Source organism: Eleutherodactylus coqui, chromosome 4 (assembly GCF_035609145.1).
Source record: "Eleutherodactylus coqui strain aEleCoq1 chromosome 4, aEleCoq1.hap1, whole genome shotgun sequence".
In the NCBI taxonomy this organism is placed as follows: domain Eukaryota; kingdom Metazoa; phylum Chordata; class Amphibia; order Anura; family Eleutherodactylidae; genus Eleutherodactylus; species Eleutherodactylus coqui.
Window position 1 is genome coordinate 259,183,003 of NC_089840.1, and position 10,565 is coordinate 259,193,567.

Consider the following 10,565-nt stretch of genomic DNA (forward strand, 5'->3'; position numbering starts at 1 on the left):
AGCGGGGGGGCATCGGAGATGCGCCCCCCGCTGTCAATCCCTTCCCTGCCGCGATCTAAGTAGATCGCGGCAGGGAAAGAGTTCACAGAGAGATCGCGCTCCCTCTGTGTCTCCGGCCGGCTCTCGCGATGTCATCGCGAGAGCCCGGCCTGTCACCATGGCAACAGGACGCCAGACACTGGCGTCCTGTATTGCCTATGCCTATGATCGTTGTACAAGCGATAAGGCATGGCAGAGCAGTAGCTCTGCCATGCCTTATGACAGCGATCATAGACATAGTGCTGCAAGTCCCTCAGGGGGACTCAAATAGTGTAAAAAAAAGAAAAGAAAAATGTAAAAAAAGAAAAATGTTAAAAAAATATATTAAAAACCCCCTTTTTTATGCTTTTTCTAATATTAGCATAAAAAAATTAAAACCCCACATATTGGGTATTGACACATCCGTAACGACGTGTACAAAAAGTTGAACATGCTTTTTATTTTGTACGACCAAAAGCGTTAAAAAAAACGCTAAAAAACAGAGGCAAAATGCTAATTTTTAGCATTTTGCCTCACAAAAAATGCAATAAAAGTGATCAGAAAAGCCCAAAATGGTACCAATAAAAACTACAGCTCATCTCGCAAAAAATAAGCCCTCATAGAGCTTCGTACATAGAAAAATAAAAAAGTTACAGGACTTTGAATGCAGCCATAGAGAAAAAAAAAGATTTCCAAAAAAAAGGGGGTTTTATTGCAAAAAAGTGTAAAAACCTAAAAAAAAATACCAATTTTGGTATCGTTGTTACCGTACCGACCCGCAGAAAAAATTTGGTGTGTCATTTATGCTGCATGATTAACGCTGTAAAAAAAAGAAAAAGAAATCTATGGCAGAATTGATGCGTTTTCTCTCCCTGTTATCATAAAAAAAAAAATAAAACATTTTACGATATTGTCTATGTACCCAAAAGTGGCACCGTTAAAAACTACAGATCGCCACGCAGAAAACAAGCCCTTATACGGCCGCGTCCACGGAAAAATTAAAAAGTTATGGCTTTTGAAAAATGGAGATGGAAAAATACCAAAAAATCGCTTGGTCCTCAACGCCAAAATAGGCCGGTCATTAATGGGTTAAAGCCCGATAATCAACACTAGGCCGCAAAGACCCATCTTTCTTTTCAACAAAAAATAGGCCTGCTCCAGCTGGTGACTTTGATGGTCTGATATGTTCCTTGGCTTAAGCCTCTGAAATATAGGATTTAAGAGCCTCATGCTCCCAACCCGACAGATTAAATATGGCTCCCCTTAGGGATGAGACTATCCGGGACCAGATCAATCCTACAATCCCATTCGCGGTGTGGGGGTAATACCTCAGAAAGCTTCTTAGAGAACACATCCTGAAAATCCCGTAAATAGTCCGGAATACTAATAATATCGGTTGAGCACAATGTAACAGGCACTAGATGATCCTGACAGGACCCTCCCCACCGAACTAGCTCCAGAGTAGTCCAATTGAACTGAGGATGGTGCATCCTTAGCCACGGCAATCCCTGAACGATATCCACGGACATCTTCTCCATGACCAGAAACGAAATAACCTCCGAATGTAATGCGCCCACCATGAACCGAAGTTCTGGTGTCCTGCACCGCACTACCCCTGAGGACAAGGGGGTTGCATCGATACTGGTAAAGTGGATCGGCAAACCTAACGCGGTAAAACTTGATAACAGTGGTTTTACGAACGGCAAATGGATAAGGTTCGCTGCCGACCCAGAATCAATAAATGCCTGTCTCACCCTGTGAAAAGCCTTGTAAGACACACTACAAGGAACCAGTAATTTAGGGAGTACCTGACCTCCTAGATGACCCTCCCGACAGTCACCTAGGAGCTGAAGTTTTCCTGCTGCTTCCATATCTGCCTTTCTTGGCAGGACGCAATGCGATGGCCAGCCTTGCCACAGTAGAAACAGAGCTGGTTTGAAACCCGGAACCTCCGTTCTTCAGGACTCAACCGGTCCACTTCCATACCATCAGCTCCGGGGGTTGACAATGGGGTACAGGCTGTAGAAGTCGCCAGAGACTTAGCACCACGTTCTTAACGGTACTCTAGCTTAGCTTCCCTTCTAGACCTGAGTCTACGATCAGCTCTGACTGCCAATTCCATAGCCTGATTCAAAGTAGAGGGTGATGGATGGGACAGCAATAGATCTTTTACTGCATCAGACAGACCTACCAAAAACAAATCTTTGAGCGCACAGTCGTTTCATGCAGATTCACCTGAATACTGCCTGAAACTAGAGCAATATTCTTTTGCCGACTGGCGCTCCTGGCGTCGGGCCAACAACTGACGGACTGCGTAACCTGCACGATTGGGTTCATCAAAAATATTCCCAAGCTCAATGAAAAAAGAGTCTACCGACTGCAGACAAGCAGAATCAGCCGGCAAGGAATAGGCTCATAACTGAGGCCCTTCTCTGAGCAGAGATATAACAATCCCCACATGTTGGGGCTCGGACCCAGAGGACCGAGGCTGCAAGCAAAAAAACAATTTACAAGCCTCCCGGAAGACAAAGAATTTTTTCCAGTCCCCCAAGAACACCCCGGGTAATGGGCATTTAGGTTCAGGTACTGGATCAGCAGGCACAACTAACCGCTGCTCATGATGGCTGAGATGCCTGGACAGGTCCTGCACCATCCCGGCCAGGTCACGAATCTGACCAGCAATCGTATTGTAGGACTCACATCGTGAATTCCACCTCAAAAAAATGCAGGAAAAAATTTTTTGGGCCAGTTATTATGTTACAGTACTAGTAGTGTGCACAGGTACGCACGGCACGGAACTCCCTGACCATCACCCACACCAATGTCCCTTCCTGGAGGTAGCCCCAAAGGTGGACAGGCCCAGGCCGCCAACACTGACCCTACGCTGCCTAGTGGCAGGACAGGAATGAACCGCCGTACCTATGCAGATGACAGCTTACTAGTACCGACAGGCTAGGCTGATAGAAAAAAACAACACGACAGAAAACCAGAGAACACAGGCAGAGCTGGATCGAGACCAGGTAACTTTCACTGGAGCAGGACCGAACCCAGACACACAGGGAACGGAACCAATAACTGGCAACTGCTATCAGCAGCTGCCAGACTATATTTAGGAGTCTCTGCCCCTTGGGCGGAGACCAATCAAGCCGGCTGACTGGGGCTCCCAGCCAGCCACTAACTCACAGAGATAGACCGCGCGTGCCTCTCATAGCAGGCCCGCGCGCGCCAGAGGCCGCTCCCGCACACCGGAGCATGGCGCTGCCACCCACCGACCCGAACGTGGGCGCAACAGCATCCCGGAACGCCACAGCGAACCGAGCGATTGCCACCTGTTGTCCCTGACTGGCCTCATGGTAACAGCTTCGTGATGGATGACTTGTGTGCTGCATCATAACTCATATATTGACTAGCATGGATTGTGTCTTATTGGCATGTCATGTGTCCTAAACCATGTACATAAGATGCAGTCTTGGAGGTGTCAGCTACAGTTTTTGATGGGAACTGTTCATCTTCAAGACTGCATCTTATGTAGCATGGTTTAGTACACATGACAGGCCAATAAGACACAATCCATCCTACTGATAGAGGTGTCGTAGGCTAGTGTTTGCTACAATCTGGAAAATCTGACAAATAGCTTAGGGTGTGAATAGCTTTCAGTTGGACACATGCATTTGTGTTGATTGGAGCAAAGGTCCCCAGTGACATTTATCATGATGATTGCACAATAAGGCCTTGGTCAGACGAGCATTTTTTTTGCATGGAGAAATCCCCCATAGCTCCGCTCTTTCTCTCCACTATAGATAAATCCCTTGGGGAGAGAGGGGGAGGGAGTCCCCTACTGCCCCCCCCCCTTCAACCCCCCCACTGATGGGGAATTGCCCGGCAGGGGGGCAGGAGGAATACCCTGCTGCTTACAGCAGGGCATTTAAAACGTGCTGTCCAGAAGCACATTTTAAATGTCCCATTGTAAATTCATTAGTCCCTGCAGGGATTACCGGAACCCTCGGGGAGTCCCCTCATCTCCGCGGGGCCAAACAGGAGCTTACAACGGGACATTTAAAATGTGCTTCTGGGCAGCAAGTTTTAAATGCCCTACTGTAAGCAGCGGGGAATCTATTCCCTGTGCAGGAGATTCCATAAACTCCTGCTCCCATAGGAGTCAATGGAAAGATAGGTCAGATCCCGTCTTTGTTAAGTGCACGCCATTTTGCGCCGGTAACGATCTCTCATGTGAGCGCTTCTATAGGAACCCATTGGTTCTTTTAGAAGCGCTCTTTTTGCACGCCTATTGGTGCGCAAAAAAAATGCTCATCTGACCGGGCCCTAATGAAGTAACTCCAAAAAAAGCTAGCTTGGCATACAATATACAGTGTTAGGTCACGTAATAGTTGAGGAAGGACGGCGGGATCTGGTGCACATTTTACATTGGAGGACCAGGAGCTTAAAGGTATGATCTTATTCATGCTTCAATGTATGCATTCGCCAAGTTAACTGACCATTATACCATAAATGCTTCAAAAAGTTTAGCTTTTAATAGCAGTAAAACAGAACTAAGCTTTCATGTGTAATAACAGAATAGTACCTGCCCTTATTATGGATACATCCCTGATGTTATAGACACACAGGCAGAAGGTTGTTTTTATATTGATTCATAGAGAATATTGAGAGAAAACCTGTTTTCATGCTCCTTCATATTCCACACTACATACCGTGTTTCCCCAAAATAAGACAGTGTCTTATATTATTTTTTGTTCAAAAAGGTTTAACTTTTTTACATGTATAGCTGCCTGGACACTATTTAAATTGACTTTTTTAATTAACTGTTAGCAGGACTTAATTTTGGAGTAGGGCTTATATTTCAAGCATCCTCAAAAAGCCTGAAAAATCATTTTGCATCCTCAAAAATTCTGGAAAATCATGCTATGTCTTATTTTCAGGGTATGTCTTATTTTCAGGGAAACAGGGTACATCTGCAAGAAGACTTGCTATATTTCTTTATTTAATAATGTGCCCTGACTGCTATCTAAGGGGACCATAAGGGCGCATTCACACTAGAGTTTTTCCCATTTATTGCTGTTTGTGTTTTTAAATGACTGAACACGGAGAGAACATAGACCCCTTGAAATAAATTTGGTTAGTCATACAGGGTTTTTTTGTGTGAACCAATGGTAAGCATAAAAATTGAAGATCTGTATTCAAGGACTAGAATTGCCCATTGCAGCATTTAAAAAAATGCAGTAAACACGTATGTTACATACGTATGAGCGGCGGTTTTTATGCATGCTGCCAGTGAAAAAAAAGTGACATCATATAGAATGAAATTGCATGCAACATGCATATATACACATTAGAGATGAGCGAACCTACTCGGCCACGCCCCTTTTTCGCCCGAGCGCCGCGATTTTCGAGTACTTCCGTACTTGGGTGAAAAGATTCGGGGGTCACCGTGGGTGAATGGGGGGTTGCTGTGGGGAGTGGGGGGGAAAGATAGAGAGAGAGAGGGCTCCCCGCTGTTCCCTGCTGCTACCCCCCGCTCCACCACGCTTCCCCCCGCCCCCCGGTGCCCCCTGAATCTTTTCACCCGAGTACGGAAGTACTTGAAAATCGCGGTGCTCGATCGAGTAATTACTCGAAACGAGTACGTTCGCTCATCTCTAATACACATGTAGTAAAATCAGGCTATTTTTGGCAGACCGAAATTGCATTGCCGCATGTGAACGAAACCTTACTATTCATTAGAGCTTAAACACGTTGACTAGAGATGAGCGAGCATGCTCGTCCGAGCATTAGCATACTTAAAAGTACTCGTTACTCGAGCGAGCACCACGCGGTGTTCAAGAAAATTTCACCCTCTCCTTCCCACATGTTTAGCGGTTTTTTAGCCAATGAACATGCAGGGAAGGCTTTGGCACCTCCTGCTGTGACGTGCCAACCCTGTGCATGTCTATAGCAGTGATTGGCTGGCCGAATCAGGTGACCTAGGATCATAAAAACTCAGGTCACCTGATGCTCGCCTCACACGGAGGCTGGATTAGCTGAGGGACAGAGCTGCTGTGAATGAGGGAGAGCGGCAGTGTAGGTTAGAAGGAGCATTTAGGCAGGGATCCATCTTCAAAGAATCCAACAGTCCTTTTTAGGACTACAAGTCCATTTTTGTGCATCAGCAGTTTGGCTGCCTGGGACCAGTAGTGCGCACAAAGCATTCACAAGCATCCCGGCCGTATACTGCATACTGTTACCAGTTCTATACAGTATACTGCTGCTGGTGTACACAGACTATATAGGAACTAACAAAACTCCTCTCATTCTTCATTTTTTTATTTGTTTTTGGCTGAAAGCATTTGCATAATAGGCCCAAGTGTGTGTCTTGCTGATCCGCACTATATAACAAGACTGTACTCATTTTCACTGAACACGGTTACTAGGAAGGTCCACTTAACCACCGACACGTGGACAAGTAAATTGTTATTGGGGCGACCCTAGGCTCTTGCCCACAATTTGGCTTAATAGTGTGACCTGGGAGCCTCAGATGCAGCCATGCATGCTGCCCCTGCCATTCCCTATCCGTTTCTGTGGTGTTTCCATCACTTTCTGATGTTTTCAGGTTAATCACACACCCTCCCCTACGCAGGGCATGGGTCATCTTGAAAAATACTCGAGTCTCCCATTGACTTCAATGGGGTTCGTTACTCGAAACGAGCTCTCGAGCATTGCGAAATGTTCGACTCGAGTAACGAGCACCTGAGCATTTTGGTGCTCGCTCATCTCTATCGTTGACGGGTTTCTTCCCCTTACACAGCCATGATAATCACTGGACAAAATGAAACCACTGATATCAATAGGAGTTCTGTGGTTTCGTTTTCACTGCATGGATTTCTCGGCGGCGAATACTAAGGGCAGGGAAAGATAGGATCTGCCCTATGTTCCCCGTACGTAGTGAACACATGGTGCAGGGAAGATCAGGCAGCCGCTTTCTTCCTGCCTCTTTTTTTCAAACTTCTGCGCTCTTTTGAGCACTTATTGTAACAGTACTATGTAAGTAAAGGCGGTTTAACAAACTCCATTCACTTGCAGCAAAACAAAAATTTGCAGCGGAAAATACAGTAGTGATGCTGGGGATTTTCAAATCTGCTGCATGCTCTAATTTTTTTGGGTGTAAATGCCACAGATTTTCCCAATGAAATTCATGTATTGCAATGAGTGAATTCCATGGTGAAAACTCATATCAAAATCCACATCTAAATCTGCAGTTGTACAGTTCATGTATATACATAAAAATTTGTTTGCATATGTGTTTGTTAGATCTTCATCGTTTCCTACATGGCGTGATGTTGCTTATAGAGAACAATCGCAGCACAGCTTTAATTTTTCTGAAGAAGCTTAAGAAATGATGTTTGGTTGTTACGTGCAACAAACACTTTTTTTTTACAGTTTCCGTAAATGAGACCTGTTGAATTGTCTTCGGTAAAATAATGTGTTCTGTAATTCAAGATGGTGAATAATTTAGACATGTGGTGAATGCCTCCGAAAAAATGGAAACCCCATTAGACAAGTCCAGCTGAAAGCAAAGAAAGCAAAATTAATAAGCGTGAGACAAGTAAACAATGACCAGCAACTTAAGAATGAACAGGAGAAAGCCAGGACATCAAGGGCTGCAGAGACCTTTGAACAGCATGAGGCATAAATTCATAAAGAGAGGGAAAGCGCCAGGACATCAAGGGCTGCAGAGACCTTGGAACAGCATGAGGCATGAAATTTTAAAGAGAAACACAGAGCCAGTAGATCAAGGGTGACAAGGCATTCCAATTGGTTTCTGGAAGGTTTTCACAAAGACCACGATTAACATCCGACTGTTATAATTGGATGAATGGGGCAAATATATAGCTACTCTTATGCCAAGAAACGTAAAACAGAGCCTCCTGGAATGTGCAGTAGGAGTGGAAACCCAGACAACACCGAGTATATATGCTAGTGTCTGAAATAAAATGGTGATACGTGTCCTTTTAAAGCAGAATTACTGAAAACCTATATGGTACCAGGATTTGCAAGAGGGGTGGATGTGTAATTTATTGTATTAGATTTATAACCTAATGGACAATAGTATTTACTATGTTTAGTGCATTAATGATCAATGTCCACTAGAGGGTGATAAAAGACCAGCCTGCTTGCCTACAGTATATGAGTGCTCCTGTGTGCCATGGAGCTGGTTCATAGGGAACAGTATATTAATACTGTATATTTCTGCATTTCTGTGTTTATCTATTTCATTATTTCGTTATTTATAGTGACATTATCTCTCATCGATGTTGGGGTGGAATATGGCTAATAATAATGAAAAGTTGCAAATACTAATTCACACAAAAAAGAGAGGCAGGATGGATCTAAAAAGTAATTTCCCCGCTACTGTTTGCCCTAAAATTATCCTAAAATTGTAGAATATTAAATAAAATTTTAAAACACATCAGTAATAAGCCAGAAGCTCTCATCTAGTCAGTCCTCTGCACTGTAACACTTGTATCATATTGATATTTTGTGTTTAAAACTCCATGTAACTGTGATCACTGTGTTACAATCTATCCAGCTTGTATTATTTTTGCATTAGGCTTGTAATGAAAGGAGGATTTCTCAGGAGCAGAGTGTGTGAATGTGAAGAAGAAGTGCATTTACATGACATCTCTGGGTAATAGGGACACTTTATCCAGCTATTGTCCTGGTATTCATTATGTGGAGAGCTGCAGGCTGCTGACAGATCAGCTCTACATAAACTCACTGCAGAACTTATGATGATTTTACAGGCCTGACCAGAAAGACACTACGGATGGGGTCTATAAAGAGACATTAATATCCCCTCCCTGCTCTGCATCTACTGACAGCAATGAGACCTCCTGCTCCTACATCCACTCATATTGACTCCCTCCAGAACTCACTGTGTCTGAGAGGTTCCTCTTCCAGAACTAAATATTCATTCCAGCTAATGATGATGATGATGAGAAGTCAGGATAGGGTGAACAGTGATTAATTTAATACATCTATTCATTTATACTTATAAGAATTTACATAACAATAAGTGCAGAAAATGGACTAATAATTCTGTATTAATTATTATAAGTATTAATATTAATACTCAAACCTTAAATAACAACAAAAATAATAATATTAATAATAACAGGATTAGTTAAATCCTTTTTATTATAAAGAAATTTGTCAATGTTTTGCATTAGAATTGTTTATATGATTATAACTTTTCATGTTCAAGTGTTAAAACATAAACAATAGTACAACAAATAAATAATACAGCCCTTTTACAATGTTACAATTCATATAAAATCAGTAATATGACATATTTACATGGGCATTGGCGAATTCAGTCCATAAAAATTGGTCCAATTTTGTTGCAAATTTTGTAAGATTTTGCAATTTTTGCGTGCAATTTTCATCTTTTGTCAGTGGGGTTTTCAAACATGTATATATATATATATATATATCATGCCTTAATAGTTTTTTATGGTTGCTATGGTTACAGGTGTTTAAAACGGATCGCACTCGCATCATATATGTGCAATCCATTTTTTAAAATGCACCCATAGACTGGAATCGGTGCCATTCATCCGAAAATCACAACAAGTAGGACGTGCAGCTTTTCTTTTTGACTCAGACTGTTCATCCAAATAAAAAAGAAAGCCCATGTGAGTACTCGTACTGGAAAGAAAATGTTCGATTTGCATCTGATTTTGGACGGATTTTTACAATCCATGAAATAAATATCCCCTGCATGACTATATCCTTAGAGTATACGCACATGAACAATTTTTCCCTTTCTTAAAAATTGGACCAAAATAGGAAATAAAGCGTAATTTTTTAAAATGGTTATATTCACAAATGCAATTTTTTTTAAATTGGATAAACAGTCCGAGCAAAAAATATCTCAGCATGTTCTATTTTATTGTGATTTTCTGACAAAAAACTGCCCGTTTAAGTTTAATGGCTGCATTTAAACAGAATGGATTGCACTTGGTTGATGCGCTTGTGATCCATTTTTATTGCATGTAACCATGGTATCGTTTAAAATAAAGTGTGCAGAAGCCATCATGCGTTGGTTTTTTTTAATCGCATGCAAAAGGATGAAAATCGTGTTGAAAAATTGCAGAAATGCATAAAAACTGTATGAAAATTGGTACAATTTTTCAAGACTGAAAAAAATGCCTGTGTGGATCTACCCTTAGCAGTAATGACCATCAAACTCATTATTATGATCTGCACTATCATTACTAGCAGTATATGAAGAAGTCACTGGAATCCTTTTCATGCAAGATTACAAAAATAATGGGATCCAAATAAAATGACTAATAACTAAATCATAATCATACAAATTAGTAGCGGGTTTATATGTATTTTATGTTGTGATGTTTTATTACATTATATTTGTATTATTATTCCATTTGTGTTATTTAATATGATTAAATGTTAAACAGGTACAATATTATGACTATTGCTATTAACAAGAAAAGGTACAGCAGCACTTGAGCCCCCAAACCTACTAATTATGA